The sequence below is a fragment of the Coregonus lavaretus genome, assembly GCF_964263955.1.
Source record: "Coregonus lavaretus genome assembly, chromosome: 14".
In the NCBI taxonomy this organism is placed as follows: domain Eukaryota; kingdom Metazoa; phylum Chordata; class Actinopteri; order Salmoniformes; family Salmonidae; genus Coregonus; species Coregonus lavaretus.
In genome coordinates this window covers 50,957,678-50,967,584 of record NC_140001.1, presented here as the reverse complement: position 1 = coordinate 50,967,584, position 9,907 = coordinate 50,957,678, and positions in this window count along the sequence as shown.

Below are 9,907 nucleotides of genomic sequence, written 5' to 3'. Positions count from 1 at the left end.
CCTCCTCCTGGTTCGGGCAGGCTTCGGCGTTCGTCGTCCCCGGAGTACTAGCTGCCACCGTTGAATGTTTCTATGTGTGATTGCTTTTGTCTGTCTGTCACACCTGTGTCCGTTTGTGTCTGATTACGTGTTCTATAAGTTGCCTGTGTTGTATTGGTTAGGTTGTGTGTTGTTTTCCGCCTGTCCGTAGTGCTGCGTGTTTTGTATTTGTTTTCTTGTTTATTTGTTATACGCATGGTTTGCGTATTGCTCGCCTCGGTTTTGTTTTTGAGGCCGTTTACTGTATTTTTGCCCAGTGGTTTTCACAGTAAACTTTGTTGGACTAAACTTTGGTGTCCTGCGCCTGACTTCCACACTCCATACACCTCAGCCCTTGACAGAAAGTCATAATAGAATTATGGATATTTATACTGTATGTTAATATAAGTGTACATTCTGACAGTTGTAATGGGTGATAAAGTTGAGGGTTTTAATTTTCATTGATAAGGATGAAGTGAATCGATAAGGATTGTCATTTTAAATTTGGTTGAGTTAAGTAATTTGGTTGGTTATCATTTATAACATGACTGAGTGATTTAAGTGAATCATTAGTATGTATTAGTATGGAACTGTTTTATATAGATATTATGGGTTAAAAACAGTGAAACATTATGGTAATGCCTTAGGATACATTTATATGATTTATTTTGAATGGACATTGTTGAATCATACTGTTTGAGACATGGAAGTTAAGGTGAGGATTGTGAATGAAATCATGAATATGTTGATTAATTGAGTTCATGTATTAGCATATTAGTCATTATATACATTTGAAGTATTGGATGATATTGATATGGATGTTTGGAGTGGTAAATATCTATGTTGATAGGCAAGTACTTAATTGGTTCCTATCATGGGGTTATGATATTTTCACATGATCAGATTTTGGTTGAATTATTAAAGCATGAATAGTTTAGGGATATAATGATTTAACAGGGAGTGAAAATAGTGTTATAATGTGTATCTATCTCAGGAATAATAGGAGAACAAAGTCGTAGTTGAACATTGTATCTTTTAACAATCATGGGTTTTTAAGCAATTGGGTCTGAGATGTTACTCATTAGACTATGTAAGTGATAATTACATAGCATTGGATGCTATTATAGTAGATAAAGAGGGAATGTATGTGATTATATGGGGGATACATGTTGGACGTTAAGATTAGGAAGGTTTTGGGAATTTAAATGAAGCTATGGGAAATATTAGAGACATATATAGGAAGGTATTAGGAGTATGAATAGAGATGTCTCAGTCAATATAAATGCAAGGAGAGAAAGGAAACATTATTCATCTACAGTGAGGGAAAAAAGTATTTGATCCACTGCTGATTTTGTACGTTTGCCCACTGACAAAGAAATGATCAATCTATAATTTTAATGGTAAGTTTATTTGAACAGTGAGAGAAAGAATAACAACAAAAAAATACAGAAAAACACATGTAAAAAATGTTATAAATTGATTTGCATTTCAATGAGGGAAATAAGTATTTGACCCCTGTCAATCAGAAAGATTTCTGGCTCCAAGGTGTCTTTTATAAAGGTAACAAGCTCAGATTAGGAGCACACTCTTAAAGGGAGTAATCTTAATCTCAGTATGTTACCTGTATAAAATACACCTGTCCACAGAAGCAATCAATCAGATTCCAAACTCTCCACCATGGCCAAGACCAAAGAGCTCTCCAAGGATGTCAGGGACAAGATTGTAGACTTACACAGGGCTGGAATGGGCTACAAGACCATCACCAAGCAGCTTGGTGAGAAGGTGACAACAGTTTGTGCAATTATTCGCAAATGGAAGAAACACAAAAGACCTGTCAATCTACCTCGGCCTGCGGCTCCATGCAACATCTCACCTCGTGGAGTTGCAATGATCATGAGAACGATGAGAAATCAGCCCAGAACTACACGGGAGGATCTTGTCAATGATCTTAAGGCAGCTGGGACCATAGTCACCAAGAAAACAATTGGTAAGACACTATGCAGTGAAGGACTGAAATCCTGCAGCGCCCGCAAGGTCCCCCTGCTCAAGAAAGCACATATAATCAAATCAAATCAAATTTATATTGGCCACATGCGCCGAATACAACAGGTGCAGACATTACAGTGAAATGCTTACTTACAGCCCTTAACCAACAGTGCATTTATTTTTAGTAAAAAAGTAAAATAAAACAACAATAAAAAAGAAAAAAAGAAGCAGAAGTAAAATAAAATAACAGTAGGGAGGCTATATATACAGGGGGGTACCGGTGCAGAGTCAATGTGCGGGGGCACCGGCTAGTTGAGGTAGTTGAAGTATTATGTACATATGGGTAGAGTTAAAGTGACTACGCAAAAATAATTAACAGAGTAGCAGCAGCGTAAAAATATAGGGTGTGGGGGCAGTGCAATTAGTCCAGGTAGCCATGATTAGGAGTCTTATGGCTTGGGGGTGGAAGCTGTTGAGAAGTCTTTTGGACCTAGACTTGGCACTCCGGTACCGCTTGCCGTGCGGTAGCAGAGAGAACAGTCTATGACTGGGTTGGCTGGAGTCTTTGACAATTTTGAGGGCTTTCCTCTGACACCGCCTGGTATTGAGGTCCTGGATGGCAGGAAGCTTGGCCCCAGTGATGTACTGGGCCGGACGCACTACCCTCTGTAGTGCCTTGCGGTCGGAGGCCAAGCAGTTGCCATACCAGGCGGTGATGCAACCAGTCAGGATGCTCTCGATGGTGCAGCTGTAGAATTTTTTGAGGATCTGAGGACCCATGCCAAATCTTTTCAGTCTCCTGAGGGGGAATAGGCTTTGTCGTTCCCTCTTCACGACTGGCTTGGTGTGTTTGGACCATGATAGTTCATTGATGATGTGGACACCAAGGAACTTGAAGCTCTCAACCTGTTCCACTACAGCCCCGTCGATGAGAATGGGGGCGTGCTCAGTCCTCTTTTTTTCCCTGTAGCCCACAATCATCTCCTTTGTCTTGGTCATGTTGAGGGAGAGGTTGTTATCCTGGCACCACACGGCCAGGTCTCTGACCTCCTCGCTATAGGCTGTCTCATTGTTGTCGGTGATCAGGCCTACCACTATTGTGTCGTCGGCAAACTTAATGATGGTGTTGGAGTCGTGCCTGGCCATGCAGTCATGGGTGAACAGGGAGTACAGGAGGGGACTGAGCACGCACCCCTGAGGGGCCCCCGTGTTGAAGATCAGTGTGGCAGATGTGTTGTTACCTACCCTTACCACCTGGGGGCGGCCCGTCAGGAAGTCCAGGATCCAGTTGCAGAGGGAGGTGTTTAGTCCCAGGATCCCTAGCTTAGTGATGAGCTCTGAGGGCACTATGGTGTAGAATGCTGAGCTGTAGTCAATGAATAGCATTCTCACGTAGGTGTCCCTCTTGTCCAGGTGGGAAAGGGCAGTGTGGAGTGCAATAGAGATTGCATCATCTGTGGATCTGTTGAGCGGTATGCAAATTGGAGTGGGTCTATGGTTTCTGGGATAATGGTGTTTATGTGAGCCATGACAAGCCTTTCAAAGCACTTCATGGCTACAGACGTCAGTGCTACGGGTCGGTAGTCATTTAGGCAGGTTATTTTAGTGTCCTTGGGCACGGGGACTATGGTGGTCTGCTTGAAACATGTTGGTATTACAGACTCAGTCAGGGACATGTTGAAAATGTCAGTGAAGACACTTGCCAGTTGATCAGCACATGCTCGGAGTACACATCCTGGTAATTGTCTGGCCCTGCGGACTTGTGAATTTTGACCTGCTTAAAAGTCTTACTCACATCAGCTACGGAGAGTGTGATCACATAGTCATCTGGAACAGCTGGTGCTCTCATGCATGCTTCAGTGTTGTTTGCCTCGAAGCGAGCATAGAAGTGGTTTAGCTCATCTGGAATTGTTGTGTCACTGGGCAGCTCGCGGCTGTGCTTCCCTTTATAGTCTGTAATAGTTTTCAAGCCCTGCCACATCCGACGAGCGTCAGAGCCAGTGTAGTACGATTCAATCTTAGTCCTGTATTGACTCTTTGCCTGTTTGATGGTTCATCGTTAGATGAACCCACAGGCTCGTGATCAAGAAAAATACTTGGTAAAATCTCCACAGAATGTCTAGGTAAATTCTAGCATCTTGAACTTCTCAATACCAGAAACTCAACATAACACTAATTGTTCAGGTTAGGACTGGTCCTAGATCAGTGGTTAGGTTAGAATCTAATGGTTCAGGTTACACTGGTCCTAGAACAGTGGTTAGGTTAGTATCTAATGGTTCAGTGGTTAGATTAGTATCTCATTGTTCAGGTTAGGACTGGTCCTAGATCAGTGGTTAGGTTAGTATCTAATGGTTCAGGTTAAAATGGTCCTAGATCAGTGGTAAGGTTGGTATCTAATGGTTCAGGTTAAACTGGTCCTAGATCAGTCGTTAGGTTAGTATCTAATGGTTCAGGTTAAACTGGTACTAGATTAGTGTCTAATGGTTCATTTTAAGACTTGTCCTAGATCAGTGGTTAGGTTAGTATCTAATGGTTCAGGTTAAACTGGTCCTAGATTAGTGTCTAATGGTTCATTTTAAGACTTGTCCTATATCAGTGGTTAGGTTGGTATCTAACGGTTCAGAGGTTAGGATAGTATCTAATGGTTCAGGTTAGGACTGGTCCTAGGTTAGTATCTAATGGTTCAGAGGTTATGATAATATCTAATGGTTCAGGTTAAACTGGACCTAGATCAGTGGTTAGGTTAGTATCTAATGGTTCAGTTTAAACTGGTCCTAGGTTAGTATCTAACGGTTCAGGTTAGGACTGGTCCTAGGTTAGTATCTAATGGTTCAGAGGTTAGGTTAGTATATAATGGTTCAGGGTAGACGTTAAACTGGTTAACGTTAAACTGGTCATAGGTTTGTATCTAATGGTTCAGGTTAAACTGGTCCTAGATCAAATGTAAGGTTAGTATCTAATTGTTCAGAGGTTAGGTTAGTATGTAATTGTTCAGGTTAGGACTGGTCCTAGATCAGTGGTTAGGTTAGTATCTAATGGTTCAGGTTAAACTGGTCCTAGGTTAGTATCTAATGGTGCAGAGGTTAGGTTAGTATCTAATGGTTCAAGGTAGGACTGGTCATAGATCAGTGGATAGGTTAGTATCTAATGGTTCAGGTTAAAATGGTCCTAGATCAGTGGTTAGGTTAGTATCTAATGGTTCAGAGGTTAGGTTAGTATCTAATTGTTTAGGTTAGGACTGGTCCTGGATCAGTGGTTAGGTTGGTCCTTGGTTCAAGTTAGGACTGGTCTAAATCAAAAGGTTAGGTTAGTATCTAATGTATCTAATGGTTAAGGTTATACTGGTCCCATGTTAGTATCTAATGGTTCAGGTTAGGACTGGTCCTAGATCAGTGGTTAGGTTGGTCCTAGGTTCAGGTTAGGACTGGTCCTAGATCAGAGGTTAGGTTAGGCTGGGCTCAGGTTAATATCTAATGGTTCTGAGTTTAGGAAAGGGCTGAGCACACATCCTTGTGTGGGCCCCAGTGTTGAGGATCAGCAAAGTGGAGGTGTCGTTTCCTACCTTCACCACCTGGGGGCGGCCCGTCAGGAAGTCCAGGACCCAGTTGCACAGGGCGGGGTTCAGACCCAGGGCCTCAAGCTTAATGATGAGTTTGGAGGGTACTATGGTGTTGAATGCTGAGCTATAGTCAATGAACAGCATTCTTACATTGGTATTCCTCTTGTCCAGATGGGATAGGGCAGTGTGCAGTGTGATGGCGATTGCATTGTCTGAGGATCTGTTGGGGTGGTAAGCAAATTGAAGTGGGTCTAGCGTGACAGGTAAGGTAGTGGTGATATGATCCTTGACTAGTCTCTCAAAGCACTTCATGATGACTGAGGAGAGTGCTACGCGGTGATAGTCATTTAGTTCAGTTACCTTTGCTTTCTTGGGTACAGGAACAATGGTGGCCATCTTGAAGCATGTGGGGACAGCAGACTGGGATAGGGAGAGATTGAATATGTCCGTAAACACCCCAGCCAGCTGGTCTGCGCATGCTCTGAGGACACAGCTAGGGATACCGTCTGAACCGGCAGCCTTGCGGGGGTTAACATGCTTAAATGTCTTACTCACGTCGGCCACGGAGAAGGAGAGCCCGCAGTCCTTGGTGGTGGGCCGTGTCGGTGGCACTGTGTTATCCTCAAAGTGGGCGAAGAAGGTGTTTAGCTTGTCGGTGCCGGCGACGTGACTGTTTTTCCTTTTGTATTCCGTGATTGTCTGTAGATCCTGCCACATACAGTGAGGGAAAAAAGTATTTGATCCCCTGCTGATTTTGTACATTTGCCCACTGACAAATAAATGATCAGTCTATAATTTTAATGGTAGGTTTACTTGAACAGTGAGAGACAGAATAACAACAAAAAAAACAGAAAAACGCATGTCAAAAATTTTATAAATTAATTTGCATTTTAATGAGGGAAATAAGTATTTGACATCTCATTAATCTTTCTGATTGAGAGGGGGTCAAATACTTATTTCCCACACTGTACGTCTTGTGTCTGTGCCTTTGAATTGTAACTCCACTTTGTTTCTATACTTATATTTTGCCTGTTTAATTGCCTTGCGCAGTGAGTAGCTAAACTATTTGTGTTCTGCCATATTCCCAGTCACCTTGCCATGTTTCAATGCGGTGGTTCGCGCTTTCAGTTTTGCGTGAATGTTGCCATCTATCCACGGTTTCTTGTTAGGGTAGGTTTCAATAGTCACAGTGGGCACAACATCTCCTAAACACTTCCTGATAAACTCAGTCACCGTTTCAGTGTATTCGTCTAAATTATTTTTGCAAGCTACCCGGAACATATCCCAGTCCACGTGATCAAAACAATCTTGAAGCATGGATTCCGATTGGTCAGACCAGCGTTGAATAGTCCTTAGCACGGGTACTTCCTGTTTGAGTTTCTGCCTATAGGAAGGGAGGAGCAAAATATAGTTGTTGTCAGATTTGCCGAAAGGAGGGCGGGGGAGGGCCTTATAACCATCCCGGAAGTTCGAATAGCAATGGTTGAGAATGTTAGCAGCCCGAGTACAACAGTCGATATGTTGATAGAACTTCGGCAGCCTAGTCCTTAAATTTGCTTTGTTAAAATCCCCAGCTACAATAAATCTAGCCTCAGGATATGTGGTTTCCAGTTTACATAAAGTCCAGTGAAGTTCTTTGAGGGCCGTTGTGGAATCAGCTTGAGGGGGGATATACACGGCCATGACTGTAACCAAAGAAAATTTTCTTGGGAGATAATACCATCGGCATGTGATTGTGAGGTAATCTAGGTCGGGTGAACAAAAGGACTTGAGTTCCTGTATGTTACTACAATTACACCATGAGTCGTTAAACATGAAACACACACCTCCGCCCTTTTGCTTCCCGGAGAGATATTTATTTCTGTCTGCGCGATGAACTGAGAACCCATCTGGCTGGACCGATTTCAACAGAATATCCAGAGAGCCATGTTTCTGTGAAATAAATTGTGTTATAGGCCCTAATGTCTCTCTGGAAAGAAATCCTTGCCCTGAGCTCATCGACTTTGTTACCCAAAGACTGAACATTAGCGAGTCATATACTTGGAAGCGGTGCTATTAGGCCTATGATATGAATTATATGGAGGGTGTACTGTTTCCGTTTGTTAATGTGTAGGTGTATGTGTGTTTTCATTCAACTTTTGTTTTCCAAATATTTCCCTTGAGACATAAAAAAAAGATGGGATTGGAAGTTGTGTTGGGGAGAGAGTTCAGTTATTGACTAAACTGGTGGGGGTTGGGCGTGTAGGCGGCTTGGGTTGGCTGAAATTTGATATAGCGGATGTCTTGAAGACAATCAAAAGTAACGTCTTTATACTTTATTTGTAAGAGTTGTTCATTTGTTAGGCTATTGGATAAAGGTGCAACACAATATTGATTATTGAATTATCATGGATCTAGTTCAGTCTTATCAATCACTATAACATATATAATCTCTTTCCTAGCTTGATGACTGTGGGCATTTTTGCTTACTTTTTGTTGTTCTACATGAACTGCTAGAAGGGCCATGGGCATATGTGACCCGTTTCAGGAAATTAGGCGTATGTCACGGGTCACTACTTCACAGGAGAGACATTTGAACTTAAAAATCTTTTCAAAATCAAAATGAGTTTTTTGGCAGAAATGCGTTCTTGCACATGTGAACTATCATGTGCCTTAATAACAAACTTCCATGCCATCTGTAAATATGAATACAAATAAATCAATTGCGAGCCTAGTTGGTTAAACCACAGAAAAAGACAGCAAACTTCCAGCTAGCCATGATTGGCTGAGATAATGAGTGGGCTGGACATGCCGGGAGATGAGTTTGGATTGGTCTGCCATAGCACGCTTCTGTCTATTTGAGTTTGTCAGTATATCTAGGTAATCCTGTCTGAAGCGGCTTTTTAATAAATGTATCTTGTATTAAAACTGCATAAGTGTTGCTCTCCACTTTCTGGAGGAACAAGTTTGAAATCAGTGGAATTCGAGTATGATAGCTAAGTAGATGGAGAAAACACCTGTCTCCGGATTACATCTTCAAACTAAGGACAACCATGGCATCCAACAGGACTCGACACATCCATCCATGAGTGATGTATACGGGTAAGATAGTCTAGCTAGCTACATTTTCAGATATTACATGTTTAACATTTTAACAGAAAGAGCCGTTTGCTTAGCTAGCCTACTGTAGCTAGCTAACATTGAACACAGTTGGTTACCTACCTGCAGATTCATGCAGGGTAGTGACGTCTTGAGTTGTGAATATGGTTCATGACATTGTTTAGCTACTAACGTTAGCTAGTTAGCTAATGTTAGCTGGCTGGCTCGCTAGCTAACATTAAGTGTATGACCTTATTATTCGTATCTCAGAGACATTTGCCTAGCTAGCTATAGCCTAATGTTAGCAAGCTAACATTGAACCTGGTTGGTTAGCTACCTGCAGATTTATGCAGGGTAGTGACGTCTTGAGTTGTGATTATGGTTCATGACATTGTTTACATACTAGCTAGCTAGCTAACGTTAGCTGGCTGGCTCGCTAGCTAACGTTACGTGTATGACTTTATTCTTATCTCATAGCCATTTGCTTAGCTAGCTATAGCCTAATGTTAGCTAGCTAACATTGAACCTGGTTGGTTAGCTACCTGCAGATTCATGCAGGGTAGTAATGTTATGAGTTGTGATTATGGTTCATGACATTGTTTGCATGCTAGCTAGCTAGCTAGCTAACGTTAGCTGGCTGGCTCGCTAGCTAATGTTACGTGTATGACCTTATTATTCATATCTCAGAGCCATTTGCTTAGCTAGCTATAGCCTAATGTTAGCTAGCTAACATTGAACCTGGTTGGTTAGCTACCTGCAGATTCATGCAGGGTAGTAATGTTATGAGTTGTGATTATGGTTAATTGTTTACCTAGCTAGCTAGCCAACGTTAGCTGGCTGGCTCGCAAGCTAACATTACGTGTATGACCTTATTATTATTTTGTGTGCGTTCGTAAATTCAGTCTGGCCTGGTTACTCCCATTTCAGAGCACTCTCGTCTGAGTGTGCCAGAGCGCAGAATAACTGATTAATTTACAAACGCTCAACACCCGTTGAATATGGCCGGTGTCAGTAAACGTCGTAATTAAACTTGTTGCCAGCAGAACAGTTACAGTCAACAACGCTCTGGATAACATGAAAACAGCCTAACCAGCTCTGCTAGGGCGAGTAAAATGGTTAGAGTGGGGTGTTCTTTCATTATGTGTCTGGAAGTAGCTAGCCAGTTATTATGGGTGCTTGACTGCCGTTGTGAGGTCAAAACGTTCGGATCAACCTTACTCATCGGCCAGAGCGTCCGGCGGTGTGCGCTCTGAATGTTCCAAGAGC